Raw genomic sequence first — 14,895 nt, 5'->3', positions numbered from 1 at the left:
TCCTCTATACTGATTACGATAGTGGCCACCTTTATCACATACTACCAAGAGGATTTTTTTTATCATATTGTGTCTTATTTTATGCTGTTTGACTATTGTCTCTTAGAAGGTCCCTCTTTCCTGAAGAGCAAACAGAAGGAGAGTGGATCTGGTAGAGGAGGGAAGAGGAAACTGTGATCAGGTTATATTATATGAGTCAGGCAACCATTTCAATAAAAGAAAAATAAAGATTTCTTTTTGTCAAATATTTGGCAGCCTTTGAAGCTGTCCTTTTCCTTGATGATGACCTTTTTTTTTATTGGATTATGTTTTATTTATATTTCAAATGTTATTCCTTTCCTGTTTCCTGTTCATAAACTTCCATTCCACCCCAGCTCTGCCCTCTTCTATGAGGGTGTTCCCCCACCCATCTACCCCTTTCCACCTCCCTGCCCTGACATTCCCTTACACTGGGGGCATCAAGCCTTGGCTTCTCCTCTCACTGATGCCCAACAAGGCCATCCTCTGCTACATATGTAACAGGAGACATTGATCTGTCCATGTGTATCTTTGAATGATGATTTAGTCCCTGGGAGCTCTGGTTGTTGTTGTTGTTGTTATGAGGTTATAAACCCCTTCAGCTCTTTCAATTCTTTCTCTAACTCCCCTAACGGGGGACCGCATCCTCATTTCAATGTTTTGATGATAGCATTCACCTCTGTATTTTTCATGCTCTGGCTGAGCCTCTCAGGAGACTGCTATATTAAGCTCCTGTCAGCATGCACTTCTTATCATCAGCAATATTGTCTGGGTTTGGTGACTGTATGTATATGGGCTTGATCCCTAGGTGGGGGAGTCTCAGGATAGCCTTTCCTTCAGTCTCTCTGCCAAACTTTGTCTCTACACTTTCTCCTATTAATATTTGTGTTCCCCATTTTAAGAAGGACTCAAACAACTGTACTTTGGCTGTCCTTCTTCTTGAGCTTCATGTGGCCTGTGGATTGTATCTTGGGTAATTCAAGCTTCTGTGATAATACCCACTTATCAGGGAGTGCATACCGTGTGTGTGGGTTTATTTTTTGTTTGTTTGTTTGTTTGTTTGTTTTTTGTGATTGAGTTACCTCACTCACTCAGGATGATATTTTCTAGTTCTATCCATTTGCCTACTCCATTCCTTTGTTGAAGGGCATCTGGGTTCTTTCCAACTTCTGGCTATTATAAATAAGGCTGCTATAAACACAGTGGAGCATATGTCCTTGTTTTATGTTTGAGAATCTTTTGAGTATATGCCCATGAGTGAGTGGTATAGCTGGGTCCTCAGGTGGTAGTGTGTCCAATTTTCTGAGGAGCCTCCAGACTGATCTTCAAAGGGGTTCTATCAGGATGAAATCTCACCAACAATGGAGGAGTGTTCCTCTTTCCCCACATCCTGGCCAGCACCTGTGGTCACCTGATTTTATTTTTTATCTTAGCCATTCTGGCTGTTGCGAGGTAGAATCTCAGGGTTGTTTTGACTTGCATTTTCCTGATGAGTAAGGACGTTGGACATTTCTTTAGGTACTTCTCAGTCATTAGATATTCCTCAGCTGAGAATTGTTGGTTTATCTCTGTACCCCATTTTTTAACAGGGTTATTTGTCTTTTTGGAGTCTAACTTCTTAAGTTCTTTGTATATATTGGATATTAGCCCTCGATAGGATGTAGGATTGGTAAAGATCTTTTCCCAATCTGTTGGTTGCCACTTTGTCCTAATGATAGTGTCCTTTGGCTTACAGAAACTTTGCAATTTTAAGAAGTCCCCTTTCTCAATTCTTAATCTTAGAGCATAAGCATTGGTGTTTTGTTCTGGAAATTTTCCCCAGTGTCCATATGTTTGAGGCTCTTCAACAAAACTGGAAAATCTGGATGAAATGGACAATTTTCTATACAGATACCAGATAGCAAAGTTAAATTGTATCAGATAAACCATCTAAACAGTCCCATAACCCATAAAGAAATAGAAGTGTTTATTAAAATTTCCCAACCAAAAAAAAAAAAAAAAAAGCCCAGGACCAGATGGGTTTGGTGGAGAATTCTATAGACCTATTAAAAATACTGTCCAAAATATTCCACAAAATAGAAGCAGAAGATACACTACCCAATTCCTTCTATGAAGCCACAATTATGCTTATACCTAAACCACATAAAGACTCAACAAAGGAAGAGAACTTCAGACCAATTTTCCTTATAAATATCGACTCAAAAATACTCAATAAAACTCTCGCAAACCGAATCCAAGAGCACATCAAAGTAATCATCCATCATGAACAATAGGCTTCATTCCAGGGATGCAGGGATGGTTAAATATATGGAAATCCATCAATGTAATCCACAATATATACAAACTCAAAGAAAATAACACATGATGCTTGCCTCTGTAAATGGTATGGAAAGAAGCATAATGTTTTATTTGTATTTTTCTGAGGGCTTGTGTATTTACTAGCCATTTGTGTCTTTGTTTGGAAACACATGTTCAAATTCATTTGTCTTATTTGTTTTATAATATTTAGGGTGTTTCTCTTTTGTTATGCTTCATAAATTATAGATATTAATCTCCTGTCAGATGTATATTGAGAAAGTTTGCTTTCATTTTGTAGAATATCTGTTTATTCTGCTGATTATTCTCTTTATTGGACATGTCTTTTTTTCCTTATGTAGTCTTGTTTGCTAAATATTGCTCTTATTTTTTATATTATTGGACTTCTATTCAGAAATTCTTTGTTTATATCGTATATGTTTAAGAGTTTATCATCTAACAATTTCAAGGTTAATGTCTTACATAAATACTTCTTTCAATTTTGTAAGATTTCATTCTACAGATTGAGAGATATCAGTTTAGTTTCATTCCTTTATATATAGAATGCCCAGTGCACCCAACTGCAATTGTTCAATATACATGGCTTTATTCACTGTAAGCTTTTATGGACTTTTCTGACAACTGGATAAATTGATTGAGTTAACCTCAACAATCTCCATTTTATGCCAATGGCCTGTGTGTTTGATTCTTGTGTCTGTTGTATGCAGTTCTCTACTATCTGCTAGTAGTGTAATATAAATTTTGGCATTCTTTTATTTCAAACTCACTAAAAGAAATAATAAAACTTGCTATACAAAATTGTTCCCACTTGAATACTGCAAATAGTAAACTTTGTTAAAACATTAACAACAGTCAGCCTATTTATTTTAATACTTCTTAACTGATTAATGATAACTAATTTTTCCTTGTAATATAAGTTTTTTTCTATTAAAAGTACCAATTTGTAGTTAACTATCATTATTCCTTTCTTAAATTAAGAGAAGAGTGAACAAAAGCATGAATATTATCTAAATTATAGAGATGTTATTTAGGTCAAAGACTTAATGGAGTGATGCAGGATTTATAAGAACAGTAAACATGGTAAATAAAGGCCTAGAGACTTAGCCAATAAACTTCCCTTCCAAGACACTTCTTCCTGCAAAAGGATAAAAGTAAATCAGCATATTTCATTCAACTTGTGCATGTTGCTTATGAAAACCAGAAGTTTTTTTTTTGCTAACCAAAGGCTCCATGGCTGAGATATATTCCAGCTTTCATTTAATTTACTGAACAACAGGAGCCTGGTAAGGTGTCCTCTGAGAAGCACTACGAGCAACTGACTAAGACAGACATAGATGCTTACATCCAACCATTGGATTGAAGTAGGGACCTCTATGGTTGATTTAGGGGAAGGACTGAAGAAACTGAAGAGGAGAGCTACTCCATAGGTAGACCAGTAGGATCAACTACCCGGACCTGAGAAACTGAGCCATCAACCAGGAGCATACACAGGGCTAGTTTGAGGTCTCAGACACATAAATTGCAGAGGTCTGACTGGTCTGGGCCTCTGTGGGAGAGATGGGAGATATGAGGCCCCAAGGGACAGGAGAGGCCTGGTGAGAAAGGACTGACATCTCTCAGGAAAGGGGGAGGAGGAATAGGATGAGGAACTGTGGGAGGAAGGGCTGAGAAGGAGCAATGACTAGGATGTAAATAAATAAAATAACTAAAAATAAAAAAGAATAATAGACATATATTAAGTCATAAAATATGATAAATAAAGTTTTGCCCAAAACTACATTTTAATTATAAGATATATTTAAAGAGATCCTATTCCCTTTCAATTCTTTTAATTTTTAAGAGGTATAAGTTTTTATATTCAAAATTTCATATCTGAAAATTCAAGATTTTTTTTCATCTAAGGAGCCAATATAGGAGATTCAATGAATAAAAGTAGACATTGAATAATATGTCTGCAGCAAATCACATAAGTTTTATTTTGTATTTAACAAAAATGCAGACACTAAAAGTGAGACAATGGAACAATAATAAAGAGTACAATTCATAAAAAAATTCTTACTAAACAGAAGGTAACAAAACAAGTCAGAGCTTTCAGATTTTATCTGCATATACAGTTTATCAGTATGCTATATGCTTCTTTTAAGATTAACAAGGTATTTTGGGTAGTTTATACTTTATAAGGGATATCAGAATTCTTGGAGATTATCCATTTTCTTTAGTGATTGTGGTTTTGTTCATTATTTCATAAAATATTCTAGTAATGATAATTCTGATAACTGAAAAAAGAGAATTGGAAAGATTAATGAACAGGTTTGCTTTACATGGGAAGTAATTCATCTCTTTTATGTAGAAATGTTCATGTGCATTTAATAATTTAGATTGTATTGCATAATTCAACATGGACATAGAAGGTACCGATTAGCATACATTAGAAGTAAAACATTTTAACTAATAGATAGAGATTAAAAGGAAGTAAAGAATAAGTGTTCTATGGAAGAAAGAATTTGTCTGGTTCTCAAATATAGACATTTTTCAGTTTCACAAACAAACCACACAATTTACAAATAGTGAACGTTTATTAGTGAAAATAGAACATAGAGAAGATAATAAACTTAACATTATGTTGCTTTAAAAATTATTGCTGATTGTTGGTATTTGTATCCAGATTATATCTACATGCATATTTACATATATACTCAATGGTATATTTGCATCTAAAAAAATCTAAATGATGTTGCTGCATTTCAGTTATACATATAGCATCATTTTTAGATAAATAAGGGGAATTCTACAATATCCCATTTTTGTAAAGCATTCAGAAATGAGGATTTAATATTTGTCCAAACATTATTTACTTCTGATATATGAGCTTTGTCAGAAACAAGGTAATAAAATTCCTAGAGGAACCCTCTTCTAAGAATTCAATAAAACCAAAAGGATTATTGAAATATTTTTTACCATCTAATGATTGAGCCTGTTTAACTATTTTGTCTTCATTTTACACAAAATATTCTGGACTATATTTTCTCTATGGCTTTCTTTTCTTGACTTTTTATTTTTCCAGTTTTGATTTTAAAGCTATGTGTGTAGTTTGTATACTTAATAAAATGGCTTTTTACCCGTGGGAGGAAGATAGCTACTTGGTTAAGGTTGGAAGATCAGATCCACCACGTCCATTTCTCTGTCTCAGTGCTGGGACCCAGTTTGGGTTGGATATGAGTATGCCTGGTGCATGGTGCCACCATCTCTGTGAGTTCCTACGTAAGTGTCACTAATAAGTGGATATTAGACAAAAACAAAAAAGTACAGAGTACCCAAGATACAGTTCACAGAACTCAAAAAGGTCAACGAGATGAAGGGCCCAAGTGAGGACACATCAGATCCACTTGGGAGGGAAAAGAAAGTAACCATGAGAGGGGAGGGAGGGAGGGACAGAGAAGGGAAAGGGGATGGAGGTGGGGGAGAGGGGAACATAATCTGGTATTGGGTGAATTTCTGTTATTTTGCTATTTCTACTTCTATTTCTATTTGTAATCATATATTTTCTGTTTGTCTTTCTGTTTAAATCACTAAAGTCACATTGCATGTGATAATCTTCTTCTTGGCAATGCCAATCATGCTTTTATTTCATGTATACTTTATAACAGCAATGTTCAAAAAGTGATTGAGGCCCAACAGTAGTCACTGTGTTCATTTTATTCAGTCTTCACTCCTAGCATTCTCCTGATACTAGAGGCATCCACATGCTAATTCCAAATCTTAAATCATCTTTGATCCCACTCTGCTTATTCTCTATACATTTGCTCTTTAGCATATGCATTTGTGAGATTTTCTTACCCAAACTGAAAAATGCTTTTCCATCTGGATCAATACAATAAACTCAGAATCTCTATTTTTTTCTCCTTCAAATTTAGTCTATATTCCATTTATTGCAATATGAATGATACCTTTAATATGTAAATCAGTGCAAAATACTCCTGAGGTAATATATCTGTGTAGGGTTTAAATGAGAAATGTCCCCCATAGGCTCATATATTTAAAAACATAGTTCGCTATTGGTAGAACTGTTTGGGAAGGATATGGAACCTCTAGTGGGGTTGAACCTTCCTGAAAGTACATTCATAGCCCATGGGTAAAATTTGAAAATCTGTAGTATTGCTTCTTTCCATACTGCTTCCCATCATCCCAGGTTTCTCTGACATTGTGGACTTTCATTGAAACTGTAAGTCAAAACATATTTTCTTCTAAAATTTTCCTTTGGTAGTGGGATGTTATCACAGCAACAGAGAGTAACTAATATACCCTTCAGTGTCCAGGTACACTTAAAAACATGCTATGGTCAATGTGAGTCTTCTGACATATGACTCCTAAGGAACATTTCTAGTAATAAAATTGCTCCCACCCTTCACATCAGAACCTGGATGCCCATCAGTGAGTGACTGGATGAAAAAAAAAACACAATGGAATATTATTCACTAATTTAAAAAATCGAATCAAGAAATTCATGAGTAAATTCATAGAACTCGAAAAATTTATATTGAGTGAAGTAGCTCAACCCATTCAAATTTAGCATACATTGGCTTATATGTGAATATTAGATATTAAGTCATTGTTAAACAGGCTACAACCCATAAAATCACATGACCACAGAAATTAGATAGAGAGTATGAGACTGCTGAATGGGAAGTATCATGCTAGGAAGGGAAAATAAAATATGGATGTATAAGTGTTGGGAGGACGGGTTGTACTGAAATGATCAAAGGGATGCAGAATGGGAAGAAAGAGGATACAGAAGGAATACAAGTAGGAAGAGCTAAAACTAAAAACCATTTGTCATATAAAAGCCGAATATAATAAAGGCTTCCTAAAATACATGAATATTTAACCACAATCTAAGTGTAATCATCTTATAATGGGAGTTACAGAGCCCCCATTAACTGGGTATTTCTCTGAAGTGAAATGAAACTTCTAATACTGGAAATGATATACATTTATCTAGGTTCTTGATCAAGGCTTCCCCATGAAATCCCCCAAACAAACTTGGCTATTTTTCAAAGTTCTCCACACACTGATGCTAAGGCCTTATAGTTGAATACAACGTTTATACAACTCATTGAATACACAGAAGTCAAGCTGATGCCTAACTAGTACCTTAATCTTTAAGACTTGTTTTTTAATATTCTTGAGACATAATCTGCACATTGTCAAAGGGGAAGTATAAATATCAACCCAGTTATAAACACATATAAAATAGTGACATCCCTGTGAGACATGCTTGTACAATAGAGGCACAAATCTTGTGAGAGGAACAAACTAGTGACTGATCTGAAAGCCTATTCCATGAAATAGAACCCATAATTACCTGGTACTTTGGGGGTGGTCAAGAATCTAAGACTACATGTGCCAGGTCCCTGGGGAACAATCAAGAAGGACTGTTCTGCTAAAAGAACATTACAATAAAATAATCCCTAACAACATTCTGCCATACTCATAGATACACTATTCAGTCATCATCAGAGGAGTTACCCCTTGAAGCAGATAGGAACCTATAGAGAAACACCATATTCACACGTTATACAGAGAGTGAGAGACTTTGGAGTGAACAACCCTAGAATGGATACTTCTATCAAATCCTTTTCCTCCTGGTTCAGGACTCTGCTGAAGAAGAAGTTGAAAGAGTGTAAGAGACAGAAGAGATGGAAGTCATCAAAGATAAAAGGCCCTGTAGACATAACAGGGTTGGTACACATATGCATACATGTAGGGCGCCCTCCCGTGGTGAACAACGGTACTGCGCATGTGTAGGTTTTGCACCTGGCGTCAGTTGGCCGGTAATATGCTAATGAGGGGCGGTACCATGCTAGTGAGGTGATTCATTCTCTGCCAATCCCTGGAGGACAAGTAATGGGGTGATAGTGGGATGACAGTGGGGTGATAGTGGGATGACCCCGCCAATCCCTGAAGGATTATTAGCATACTGTTGTGTATATAAGGCAAGCGCTTTTGCCGCTCCAAGTCCCCGTATCAGCAATGAAGGTGTCCTGCAATAAAGGCTGTTGACAAGGATCCGTCGGTGTTGCGTCTTCCTTGCCAGACGAGGTGGGCGCTACACATACACAGAGGCAGAGGCAGCAGATCCAGGGCTTGCATGGCTCTGCAAAAGATGGTGTCTAAGAACCGAAAGAGAAGCCAGCACATGGCCTCATCCCTAAACCAGAAATCATCTCCTATTGATAGCCACTTGCAAATGAAAACATAGTTTTTCTTCAGGGAGCGTCACTGAGAAAACAGACCACTCTCAATATAAGGTCAATACGTAGCAGTAGAATGGCAAACACAAAATGAACTCAATGGCATCTATGGAGTTAGTTTGTCTCATAATAATAGCTCAGCATATTTTTTAAACCTTTGCCACTCTTTTGCAAATTTGTTATGGCTTCAGTTTTTGTACTTTTAAAGGATTCTATTTTTATGAACATGGGTCTCAGTGTATCTATGTGCACTTCCTGTGTATTTTCTTACATTATTTTTTCTTCTTTGTTTTGTCTTATTTCAATTTGTTCATTTGGTTTATTCTTTTTTAATTTTACTATTATTTCTTAAATACCTATGTATTTTCTAAAGAGAGAGAGAGAACGGGTGTGGATCCAGATGGGAGACGAGGTGGGGTGGAGCTTGGAGGAGTAGACGAAGGAAAAAAACCTTAATCTGATATATGAAAAATCCTTTTTTCATTAAAACAAAAGAATTTTCCTTCATATGTGAGCCACATTGGTTTCTTTTTTTTCTGAAGACGTCACTATATGTATTTAATGTAAAAAGTATGATTGTATAGTATATATTTGCATTGATGTACCTATGTATACAATTCCTCCTTTAGTAAAGCAAAGTAATATGCACATAACTTTATTTGGTATTTATGTTAAATGGTATATATATTCCTGTTTTAATTAGGGTTTCTATTTCTATGATGAAACACAATGGCTAACAACAACAAAAAGCTTGGCAAAAAGGGGTATTTATTTGGCTTTTAACACTGCTCACCACTAAAGGAAATCAGAACAGGAACCCAAGCAGGGCAGGATCCCTGAGGAAGGAGCTAATGCAGAGGCCAAGGAGAGGTAATGTTACTCATGACTTGTTCATTCTTTTTTATGGAACCCACAATCACTAACACAGGTGTCCCCAACCACAGTGGGATGAACCCTCCCACATCAATCCCTAATTAGGAAAATGCCCTACACGACTTGCTTACAGCCAAATGCCCTACAGGGCTTGCTTACAGCCCAATCTTATAGACGGTTAACATTTTCTCAAATGAAGCTCCATCCTCTAGAGTGACTTTAGAATGTGTCAAATTGACATAAAACTAGCCAGCACAATGGCAAAAGAGCCTAATTTTTAGTATCTTGAATGCCATTTATAATAGAATATACAGCTCAGAGGTGTAGACCTCATAGTATATTATCTCTCTACAGCTGTTTGTTATATATATGATTTTTTATTTCATTTGACTTCTATCTCATTTTCTCTTTCTTCTTCAATACAAATCATTGTTTTCCTATCTATCATCTCTCTCTCTCTCTCTCTCTCTCTCTCTCTCTCTCTCTCTCTCTCATCTAGACATAGATGACAGATATAATCATTAAATTAAAAAGATTATGTATGAGCTACTTTTAAAAATCTTTTGTGTTTGTATGTGTGTGTGTGTATGTGTGTGTGTGTGTGTGTGTGTGTGTGTGTGTGTGTGTGTATGTGTTAAATTAGGCCATCTGTATTAGTCTGTATTTATGCCTCTATCTCACCAACTTTTCAAACTAGTTTCCCTAAACTAACAAGGAAAACTTTACCTAAGAAATTTCAGATGCAAATGTATTAAATTTCTCTCTAACAGCCTTGTTTTATCAGGGTTTCCCTGTGCATTACATGTATCTGCAAATCCAGCCACCACTGCTAACAGATGACCTTGGTGCCTCTGGAGCTGTGCTTGTCCTTTCGCCAGGACTAGAACATTCCCCTCTGGCTTTAGTTTGGCAGGGTTATGGAGGTCCAGGGTGTTCTTTTGAATCTAAGGCCTTCTCTCCCATTAAGTGTGATTGAATCACTTGCTTATTGTATTATCTGTCACTCTCTCCAAAATGTAAGCTCTAACATGCCAGGGCCTTGTCAGTCTTGCTTAGTACTTTAATAAAATCACCAGTTCATTGTCAGACATAGTGTAAGTTGTACAATGTAACTGTGTAAGAACATATTCTGTCTAAGTCTTTGAGAATAATAATTGGATGAGAAGTGAGTAATTGTGCAAATTCTACAGAATTAACTAACTTTCCTCTTTTGATTGAAAGGGAAAATGTTCCATATTTCCTTCAGAATGACAACAAAATATAACGTTTCATTAATATATAATAACAATGTTTGATGCAGGTTGCTATTTATTTCTTCAATTATCAAATTAACAAACAACTTTACAGGCAACACTCAGTATGAAGGACTAAACTACTTGCTATGGGTTATAAAGTGATGCAGTTTCAGAATTATGTTGTACATGAGTTGAAAAGAGGAACAATTTGACATCTGTCTAAATATGTATGTACATAAAACACAAATATAATTTGTAATATATATGTGCATGTGAGTTCTTTTAAATAATCATATTGGTGGTTTCTTTTTCCACAGTATTTTTCTATTTATTAATTAATTAAACTATTAATTTTACAACCTGATTGCAGCTTTCCCTCCCTCCTCTACATCTTGTCCTTCACTCTCACCTCCCCTTTCCCAATTCCCTCTCCTATGTTCCTCAGAGAAGTGGAGACTTCCTACAGTTATTAACCCACCTTAGCATATCAAGTTGTAATACAACTAGATGCAACTATTACTGAGACTAGGCAAGGCAGACCAGGTAGAAGAAAGGGTTCTAAAGGCAGACATCATAGTGAGGGATGGACCTAGCTTCTGCTGGTAAGGGTCCCACAGGATGACCGAGATGCACATTGTTAACACTTACATATGTGCAAAGGGTCTAAGTTCATCCCATGCATGCTCTCTGGTTGGTGGTTTAGTTTCTGTGAGCCATTATACGCAAAGGTGAGTTGATTCTGTAGGTTTCTTTTGCTGTCCTTGACCTTTCTGACTCCTTCAATTCCTCCTTCTCTTCCACAAGATTCCCCAAGGGGTGCTTCATGTTTGGATGTGTGTTTCGGTATCTGTTTCTAATACCAGATGGTTGAAGCCTCTTAGAGTACAGTTATGGTAGGCTCTAGTCTAGAAATTAGAAGAATATCATTAATAGTGTCAGGGATGGTCTCTCTCACACAGGTCTCAAGATGGGCTAGACATTGGTTGGCCACTCTCTCAAATTCTGCTCCACCTTTATCTCTGCACATCTTGTAGGTGGGGGCGGATTATGTACTGGATATTTTTGCCTGGGTTGTTATCCCCAACCCTCCATTGGAAGTCTTCTCTGCCTACAGGAGGTGTCCCTGTATTTTGCTTTCTCATATCCACTATTGCTCAGAGTCTTAGATAGGCTAACCCTGATAGATTCCATGGAGTTTCCATTTCCTAGGTTTCTAGCTCATCACAGAGATATACCCCACCAATTACTGTTCTTTCTCCATCCTCCTCATGCTTGATCTCTCCTCTTCCTCTCCGCACACTTCTTCTACCCAAATCCCCTGCTCCAATAACACCCAGTGTATGCTATATTATACTTCCTCTTTTCCCTGAGATTCACACATCTCCCATAGACCTTCCATGTTACTTAGCTTCCTTGGGTCTGTGGATTGTTGTATGGTTATCCTGCAGCTTATTGCTAACATCCACTTATAAGTGAGTACACACCATATTTCTCTTTCTGGATCTGGGTTATCTTACCCAGCATAATCTTTTCTAGTTCCTTCCATTTGTCAGAAATTTTGGGATGTCATTGTTTTTAAAAGCTGAATAATATTCCATTTTGTAAATGTATCAACTTTTCCTAATTTTTTGTTTAGTACAGCGACATCTAGGTTGTTTCCAGTAAGCTATATGACTATATGAGAGCAAATGTCATTGTGTTATGATGGAGCCCAGGAGTGCTATGGGTAATTCTTGAGGTGTATCTATTCCAAAATTTCCAAGAAGCAACCAAATTGATCCGCAAAGTGGTTGGACAAGTTTGTATTCCCACCAGCAATGGAGAAGTGTTTCCATTGCTCCACATCCTCACCAGGATGAGCTGTCTCTTGAGTTTTGATATTATCTATTCTGATGGGTATAAGGTGGAACCTCTCAGAGTTGCTTTGATTTGCATTTCACTGATGATGAAGGACTTTCAACATTTTTAAGTGCTTCTCAGCCTTTACGGATTACTTTTAAGAATACTCTGTTAAGATCTGTGTCCCATTTTCTAATTGAGATACTTGATTTGGTAATGTCTAATTTTTTGAGTTCTTTACATATTTTGGATACCAACATTCTATCATGAAGGGTTGGTGACGATCTTTTTTCTTTCTGTAGTCTGCCATTTTGTCCTTTTGATGGTATTCTTTGCTTACAGAAGCTTTCCAGTTTCATGAGGTCCAATTTAATAATTTAATAATTTTTGATCCTAATGCCTGAGCTATCAGTGTTTTGTTCAGCAAATGTTTTCTGTGCCAATGCGTGCAAGTCTATTCCCTATATCCTCTTCTCTCAGATTTAGTATATTGGTTTTATGCTGAGATCTTTAACCCACTTGATATTTAGTTGTGTTCAGGGTGATAAATACGCATCCTTTGCATTCTTCTACCTGCAGACATCCAGTAAAACTAGCAACATTTATTGAAGATGCTTTGTTTCCCCAAAGTTTTGGCTTCTTTGTCAAAAATCAGAAGTCCTTAGTGTGTGGGTTTATTTCTGGGTCTTTGACTCAATTCATTTTATGAACTTGTCTGTTTTTATGCCAATACCATTTAGTTTTAGTTAGTATTGCTCTGTAAGAGAGCTGGAAATCATGGATGGTGATACTTCGAAAGATTATTTTATAGAACAGGATTGTTTTCGTTATCCTGGGATTTTGTTTTTCCATATTAAGTTCAATATTGTTCATACAAGGTCTGTAAACAATTGTGTTGGGATTTTGATGGGAATTGTACTGAATCTATAGGTGTCTTTTGGTAGGATGGCCATTATTCCATGTTAATCCTATTGATTGATGATCATGGGAGATCTTTTCATCTTCTGATATCCGTATCAGTTTCTTTCTTCAAGAACTTGAAGTTTTTGTCACACAGTTCTTTCACTTGCCTGGTTAAAGTTACACCAAGATCTTTTACATTATTTGTGCCTTTTCTGAAGTGTCTTGTTTTCTTAATTTCTTTCTCAGCCCACTTACTGTTTGTATAAGGGCTATTGACATGTTTTAGTTAATTTTGTATCATGTCATTTTGTTGAAAGTATTTATCAGATACAGTAGTTTTCTGGAATATTTTGAGTCAGTTATTATATGATCATTTATAAATAGTGATATTTTGACTTCTTTTCCAATCTGTATTTCCTTGATATCCTCGGTTGGCTTAGTGGTCTAGCTAAAAGTTCAAGTACAATATTGAATAGATAAGAAGAGAAAAGCCTGCCTAATCTCATCCCTGGTTTTAGTGGAATTACTTTAAGTTTCTTTCTATTTATTTAGATGTTGGCTATAGTCTTGCTGTATTTTGCTGGTATAGTAATCTGGGCTGGTGTCACAAAGAGACTACAAGACATCTATCTAAACCTTTCTGGCTCTTAGATTCTCTTTTGAGTACTGGATTTAGTGCTTGTAGGTCTGCTTTTATATGCTCTTTGGTCTTTTTCCCTTGCAGATTTAATACTCTTTTTGTTTTTCTCTGTGTTTTGTGTTTTGATTATTACATGGCAGGACAATTTTCTTTTCTGATTCAATCTATTTTGTTTTATGCAAGCTTTTGAGTGTTTATAGATATCTCTTTCTTTGGGTTTGGAAATTTTTCTTCTATGATTTTTATGAAAGTATCTTTTGGGCCTTGGAGCTGGTAATCTCCTTCTTTGATTCAAATAATTCTTAGGTTTGTTCTTTTCTGTTTCCCAAGATTTTCTCAATTTTTTTCAGGAACTTTTTAAGATTTCACCTTTCTTTTGACATATGTATAAATTTCTTCTATAATTTTTTTGCCTGAGATTCTCTCTTCTATCTCTTATATTCTGTTTGAACAGTTTTATTCCTTCCCTTCATCAATTTGATTGTATTTTCCTATATTCCAGAAAGGGATTTATTTATGACTTCTTTAAGGGCCTGTTAACATCATCATAATACTTGATTTAAGGACATTTTCTTGTGCCTTAGCTGTGTTATTATATCCAGGGTTTAATGGAGTAAAATGGTTGGGTTCTGGTGGCGTTAGATTACCCTCATTCTTTGTGCCTGGGTTCTTATGATGGTCTTTAGTCATAGGAGACCAGATGAAGTTTTCGATATGCCCCAAAGGAACCTAGCAGTCAAGGGTTTGGAGCATGAAGTGGGAAAGATCTACCTAGCTGTCCCAGGTGCTATAGGACTTGAGTTGGCAAAATTTTAGAGCC

Source organism: Rattus norvegicus, chromosome 15 (assembly GCF_036323735.1).
Source record: "Rattus norvegicus strain BN/NHsdMcwi chromosome 15, GRCr8, whole genome shotgun sequence".
Lineage (NCBI taxonomy): Eukaryota > Metazoa > Chordata > Mammalia > Rodentia > Muridae > Rattus > Rattus norvegicus.
Note: the sequence above shows the minus strand (reverse complement) of the source record.